This window comes from Hippopotamus amphibius, chromosome 5 (assembly GCF_030028045.1).
Source record: "Hippopotamus amphibius kiboko isolate mHipAmp2 chromosome 5, mHipAmp2.hap2, whole genome shotgun sequence".
Classification (NCBI taxonomy): domain Eukaryota; kingdom Metazoa; phylum Chordata; class Mammalia; order Artiodactyla; family Hippopotamidae; genus Hippopotamus; species Hippopotamus amphibius.
Genome location: NC_080190.1, coordinates 8,991,201 through 8,998,149, shown reverse-complemented (window position 1 = coordinate 8,998,149; position 6,949 = coordinate 8,991,201).

The window sequence follows — 6,949 nt, the reverse complement described above, 5'->3', positions numbered from 1 at the left end:
ACGTTAATTAAATACTTCATTGCTAAAAGAGGCTAATCATCATTTGAGCCTCAAGTGAGTTGTTATCTTTTTGCGGTAGCATTTATCAAAGGTCACTGCTTATAGATCACCATAGCAAACATAGTAATAATGGCAAAGTTTGAAATATTGTGAGAATTACCAAAATGTGACACAGACATGAAGTAAGCAAGTGCTGTTGGAAAAATGGCACAATAGGGTTGTGCCACAATAGGGTTGCTACAGACCTTCAATTTGTTAAAAAATAATAATAAAAGAAAACCTCAATATCTGCAAAGTGCAATAAAGTGAAGCTTGATGAAACAAGGTCTGCCTGAATATATATGTCTTTAAAATTTGCATAACTTGTGTACTGCCTTTTTTTTTTTATTTTAAGGAAGGGCTCTCTCTCTTTTTTATAAATTTATTTATTTTATTGGCTGTGTTGGGTATTTTTTTTTTTTTTTCTGCTGTGCACGGACTTCCTTTGGTTGAGGTGAGCGGAGGTTACTCTTCATTGTGGTGCGCGGGCTCCTCATTGCCATGGCTTCTCTTGTTGTGGAGCACGGGCTCTAGGCATGTGGGCTTCAGTAGTTGCAGCACATGGGCTCAATAGTTGTGGCTCACGGGCTCTAAAGCACAGGCTCAATAGTTGTGGCACATGGGCTTAGTTGCTCCGTGGCATGTGGGATCTTCCTGGAATAGGGCTCGAACCCGTGTCTCCTACTTTGGCAGGCGGATTCTTAACCACTGCGCCACCTAGGAAGCCCTGTATACTGTTCTTATCCTGGAATGAACCTAGCCCCTATTTGATATCAAATGTTGTTAATAAGATTTAGAAGGAATGGGACAAAGCTATAAGCAGAATCATTTGTAGGGAAACAACTGAGCAGTCCTACGGTTGCACAGTGGAGTGGCTGAGCTGAGTCCTCCACACCTCTCTCTCCCCGTCCACCCCCCCCGCCCCGCCCCTTTCTTTTGGCTGTGCTGTGCATGGCGTGTGGGGTCTTAGTTCTCCGACTAGGCATGGAACCTGTGCCCCCTGCAGTGGAAGCGTGGAGTCTTAACCACTGGACCACCAGAGAAGTCCCCTTGAGTGCCCCCCGTTTCTTGAACTGTGAGATTAGTCACTATTACAAAAGGAATACCAGTTCTCTGATACGTTGGGTCTTCAAGGGTGAAAATTGCATAATCTAAGAGAGGTGGTTCTTTTCCCACGAAAATAGGTGAGTGTGTTAATAGTACCCAGTAGAATAGGTGTATTGTAAATAAAACATCCGTGTTGTCATCCAGTAAGCAAACCCTACCTCTTGTTTCATGGTTCTTCTCTCCTGTGACTTCCCCTCCTCAGTCTTTGAAATGTCTCTGGGTAGCCTATCTTTCACTTGGGAAAGTACTGATTTAAGCTGTTAGGACTAGCTACAGCAATTTCCTTTAAAAATGGCACCTGGTTATGTTGCTTTGGGACCAGCACCGAGAGAAATGAGAGCTACCAAGCCTGGTGGCCACAAATACTGATGGCACTGTTGAGTACAAAGGCACTTTTCCCTCGATCAGTGGTGTGTTGCAACAGTACTTTCATTTTTGAAGGATACCCACAGAACTTGTCATGGAGTTGTCGTGGGGCATTGGCTTTTTAGTTGGGAAGTATCTTGTGTCCTGATGTAAAGAAATTTGAAGGTAAAAACTGGACTGGAGTGTGATTTATAGATAGCTGTAATTGGGGAAACGCGCATGGGTTAGCCTGCTTGTTTAATATAACTCAGGATTTGGCAGCCAGCTTTCAAAACTTATTTTAAATGAAAAGCAGTTGGTGTTATTTTGTATTGCTTTGTTTGAATACAGCACTGGTCGTATGACTTTTCCAGTCACCTGACTTGAATAGAGAAATGGAAAAAGAAATGCTTTACTGAGCAGGGTGTCAGAGTGAAGTAATTGAAGGCTCATTTTCAGTGGTTTATTTCATTAATTCCCCAAGAAATATTCTTTCACCTCTGACCATCCTAGCTAACTTTGTGCAGTTAACATAAACCTGAGGAAGCCGTACAAATTATACCTACTGGTCTCAGAAGCACCTAAGTTTGCTTTTCCAATGTGGTAACGAAGTACCTTTCATCCCTTTATAGGACCCTGTTATAGGCTATTGCGGTAATTTAAAACCTATGTAACTAGACTCCTGACCTTGTTATAACATCACTTTATAATTCTTCAAATACTTGGCTCTTGAAGATTTTCTTAGCACCAGCCATGTATTCTTAAAGAGCCCAGATGATTTGTCTTTAGTGCTACATTTCCCGTATCTCCTCAGCCGGGAAGACCTAACATTCTTCCTGAATTGCCAGACAGAAATCCTTCAGTTTTTTTCATTATTTCACAGCTTAACATGGCAATCAGTTATTAGCAATCTCCATTTAAAGAAATGCCCTTGTTGGGAACAGTGGCAGTGTTTGCCTTCAAGCTTTGGGTGTAGACGCGGCCCTCTGGCTGGGTTCACTGTTAGTTCATCAAGATCACTAATGATACTGTGGAGAAGCACAGCATTCCATAGGTGACTAATATGAAGGTGGTCATGGAATGGAGGGCAAGGATGCTACCCATTAGGCTCTCAACATGTTCGTTGCCCTTGGTTGCTGTTCATCAGGTGAACATGGGCCTCAGTTACCAGCACAAGCCTAGAATGGGCACTGTTTGTTGAGAGCTTGGTACTTCCTTGTTTACTTACGTTAATAGAATGTGCTCTGTTAAATGTTGGGCTTCACCTTTGCTTTGCAATAACACCTGCCATTTGTGCCATTTGGAGACACCCTGTGCTTATGCCTGCCAGTCATTATCCAGAGGTTCGTTTCTGACTCAAGTCTGATGCTATTGGAGAGAAAAATCTCATTTATTTGGACTTCACTCTCAGAATTTGTGATAAATTGACTCGTCTTAGGAGAACAAGTAAATGAGATCAGGGGAATGTATTTAACTCTTGAAGGGGGACTCCTTTGTGGAGATTAGGACGTTGTTAATAATAGTAATATCGGGGTTGTACATTGAAGAGGGCTTCTGCCTAGAAACACTAGAATAACCATCTGCATTACTGCGGTTGGGCACATTTAATATTTCTAAAGGAACACTTTTTGGCTGAAAATAGTGAAAACAGTTTGGGGACAAGCCTGTGGAAACGTACAGGGAAACTAGCCTCTTGGTATTGGGAACTAGTAGGACTAAGCTGAACTTTGAATTGGGTTATCAAGGCAGAATTTTAGTTTGGCCATGAGTTGAAATTTCAGAAAATGTTTTCTTACTCATTATTGATCCAGAGTGAATAGAGCCCAGGAGAGAGGATGAGTCCTGTTTCTTCTTTTGGACAGTGCTTAGACCTATTTCCCAACATTCCTGATTGATTTCATCTTTTTAATCTAGACTGGTTTCTCCATGATTAGAGCTTCTTAATGGGGGGGATGAGAAGAAAATTAAGATTAGGGAAAGTTACTTTTAATACTTGTTGCTTTGAGCAGGTAATTGCGGATTTGCAATTAAAGGGACAAAAATGCCTGTGAAAGGTTCTGCTTTTTTGGCAACCTGGTTGAAGAACCTGGTAGGAGAGGGAAGTGGACATGTTGGAAGGAGTGACAGCTGTGCCTATAATATCAATACATGTGGGTGGAGTTGTCATTACTTCTGGGAGAAGGGGATTCATCTTTGTTTTTATTGGCCCTCCAGAACTATAAAGGTCAGAAACTGGAAACTGAAGAAGCCAGTTGGCAACAAGCTCTGTCTGACATGTGGGAACTTGCTGCATGATGAGTATCCCAACTCCTTGGGGATCCGGAGAACTGAGATTTGAAAAGCTTCATAAGGCCTGCCCTCTTACTGAATGCTGAGGGCCTCATAGGAAACATGGCATCATGGCCGTTCTAATGTAATCATCCATCACTGCCATTGCTGGCTGGAAAAAATATCAGGGATCTCTCACAGTAGCCTCATAACCCTCGGGGATCAGAAGCCTGTGCCAGGCTGAAGGTCACAATGGCACACCCTTCAAGGTCTTCTGTTGGCCACTGCTTACAGCTAATCATGCAGATCTGCCATTCAGACCACACAGTCCATTTTTTTCCCCTTTGTTCCTCTCTCACTTCCTTCTTCCTCTTTCCGTCTCTCCTTTCCTTCAATCATTAGGCAGATGATGAAAGGCATTTGTGCAAAAGTTGACTTAGGGAAATAAGGCCATTGGTGGATTTTTGAAATAGTTGCTTGAGATGCCATGGTGCCATTTGGTCCAGGCGGTGGGGGTGGCAGCAGATAAATCAGCCCGTTGCATGCCCGCAAGACCAAGCATTGGCTCTGATGTGGCATGCGTTATGCCATGATAATTGGGCCTTTTGAGGGCACAATGAAACAGCACATTTTACTTCCAGTAATTAAAACACAAGCACTGTGCCAGGCAGTAGCTTAGGAGATGTCCTTGTCCTCACTTCTGGGCCCAGCTCACATTTGAGCAGAACATGCCTCTGGAGATTCAGATGACAGTAGGTGTTTGGGGGCACCACTGGATTGTAAAAAATGTGTTTTAGTAAGCTGATTATTTGGATGGTGGATAGGTTTTCCAAGTCTAGTAACTTTGAAGAGGAACATGTTGGGAAAATATTGAACCAAAATTTCTACCCTGAAATACAACTTCTTGGGAAAATGTAGAGTAGGGTTAGCAGCTTTGGGCTAGACATCAGGAAGCCGAGGTCTGGCCCAGTTAGCTGGATGTCCTGGGGTGCATGAGAGCCTCCAGCTCTTTTTTTTTTTTTTTCTTTCTGATCTTTATTGGAGTATAATAGCTTTACACTTTTGTGCCAGTTTCTGCTGTACAATAAAGCAAATCAGCTGCATTTATACATACATCTCCATATCCCTTTCCTCTTGAGCCTCCCTCCCAAGCACCCCTTCCACCCTCCCTATCCCGCCCCTCTAGGTCATCAGCAATCATCAGGTTGATCTCCCTGTGTTAGGCAGTTGCTTCCCACTAGCTGTCTGTTTTACATTTGGTAGTATATAGATGTCAATACTACTCTTTCACTTTGTTCCAGCTTCTCCTTCCCCAGCTCCCCATGTCCTCAAGTCTGTTCTCTACCTCTGTGTCTTTAATCTTCCTCTGCCACTGAGTTCACCATTTTTTTAGATTCCATATATATGACTTAGCATTCGGTATTTGTTTTTCTGACTTACTTCACTCTGTGTGACAGACTCAAGGTCCATCCACTTCACTACCAATAACTCAGTTTCATTCCTTTTAATTGCTGAGTAATATTCCATTGTATATATGTGCCACATCTTCTTTATCCATTCATCTGTTGATGGACATTTAGGTTGCCTCCATGTCCTGGCTATTGGCAATAATGCTGCAGTGAACACTGTGGTACGTGTATCTCTTTGAATTATGGTTTTCTTCGGGTATATGCCCAGAAGTGGGATTGTCCAGCTCTTTCTGTAAGGCTCTCTGAGGCTCATCCCCATGCTGACATGGCCTGACTGATGTCTCTTTGCCTTCGAAAGGCAAAGGTTTTCTGCTTCTGCAAATATGGACTTGTTATATTTCTTAAGTGTTTCAGTGGATGAAGTTTTGAAATAAAAAATGTTTTACCTCTTCCTGCTTAGAGCCTGTAAATGACTTTGTAATCATCCCTCCTAAAGGACACTGGATCAGTTTTTTCCACTATTTCCTTCAATAGTGTACTTTCTTACAACAAATAAATGAGAGTGATATTATTTTACAGATGAGGAAACCAAAGCCACAAGAGGTTAAGTAGCATCCTTCAGGTCACACCACTAGTACTGGTAGGACCAGAATTCATCCCAGCCTAACTCGGAAGTCACTACACCATTTTGTTTCTCTGTATCCATGTAGTTGATGATGACATGTATTATTTTCCTGTCCTTTATTTGTTCATTTATTCATTCTTTATGTAAATATTTCCTCATACTAAGTTCCAGATTCTGTGCCAGGTAATGAGTTCACTCAGGGCAGGGACTGTGTCTAGATTTTCTTTTTCCCTACAGTGCCTGGACCAGAGTAGGTGCTCAGTAAATATATGTAAGCTACATGAATGACAGAAATGGGGATGTAGTTCATGGTCACAGGAGTTTGCTTGACCCACCGAAGAGTTTCCAGTTTCCTCCACAGGGTATGAGTTCTTTAAACCCAGGATGTAACACTTGAGAGAAGTGTTTCTTACGGTGTTTGAGGATTTAATGTTGGAAGCCATGGGCACTGACTTTGCCGTAGGTTGAAGAAGAAGCATGGAGAATATTTGAGTTGATCCATTGAGAAGTCATGCCTGATTTATCCCCAGCAAGTTCCTCAATTTATCTTCAGCTGTATTCTTCCCTCCTCCCTGCTATCTCCTCTCTCTCTCTCTCTCTCTCACACACACACACACACGCACATGTACACGCACACACACAAAATCCTTCTTTTGATGTCTTACGCTTCAAGGCCTGTTCCCATGTCCTGCAAGACACCTTCCTACATTCCCAGCATCACATTAATTTCACCTCTTCCTATGCTCCCCAAAGCATACTTTCTTGCACTTTAGCTACTTATCAAAGCCCCATTTATTTCTATTTTCAGAATAAATTTTGTGGTTTATGAGCCTCTAGAGGTCAGGAACCCCTCTGTTCACAGCTCCCCAGCACCAAACACAATGCTTTGTATGATGGAGAATGTGGCAAGTGTGGAACTAGGTTGAGATTTGTTCAGAGGTTTTCCCAAGTGTCACTGTGCTTGTATTAGGTGCTGTGAGGGCCTTTAGAAGTAACATAGCATAGTCCCTAACCTCAAGGGGTATGAAAAAATGAAGGTGATATTTTCAAAATGAATGAGATGAATGCCATTGTCTTAGCAGTGGCTAGAGAAGAATGGATATTGATTTCATAAACTGGCTAAAATATTTTTTGCCAGATTGTAACTTGAGCAAGA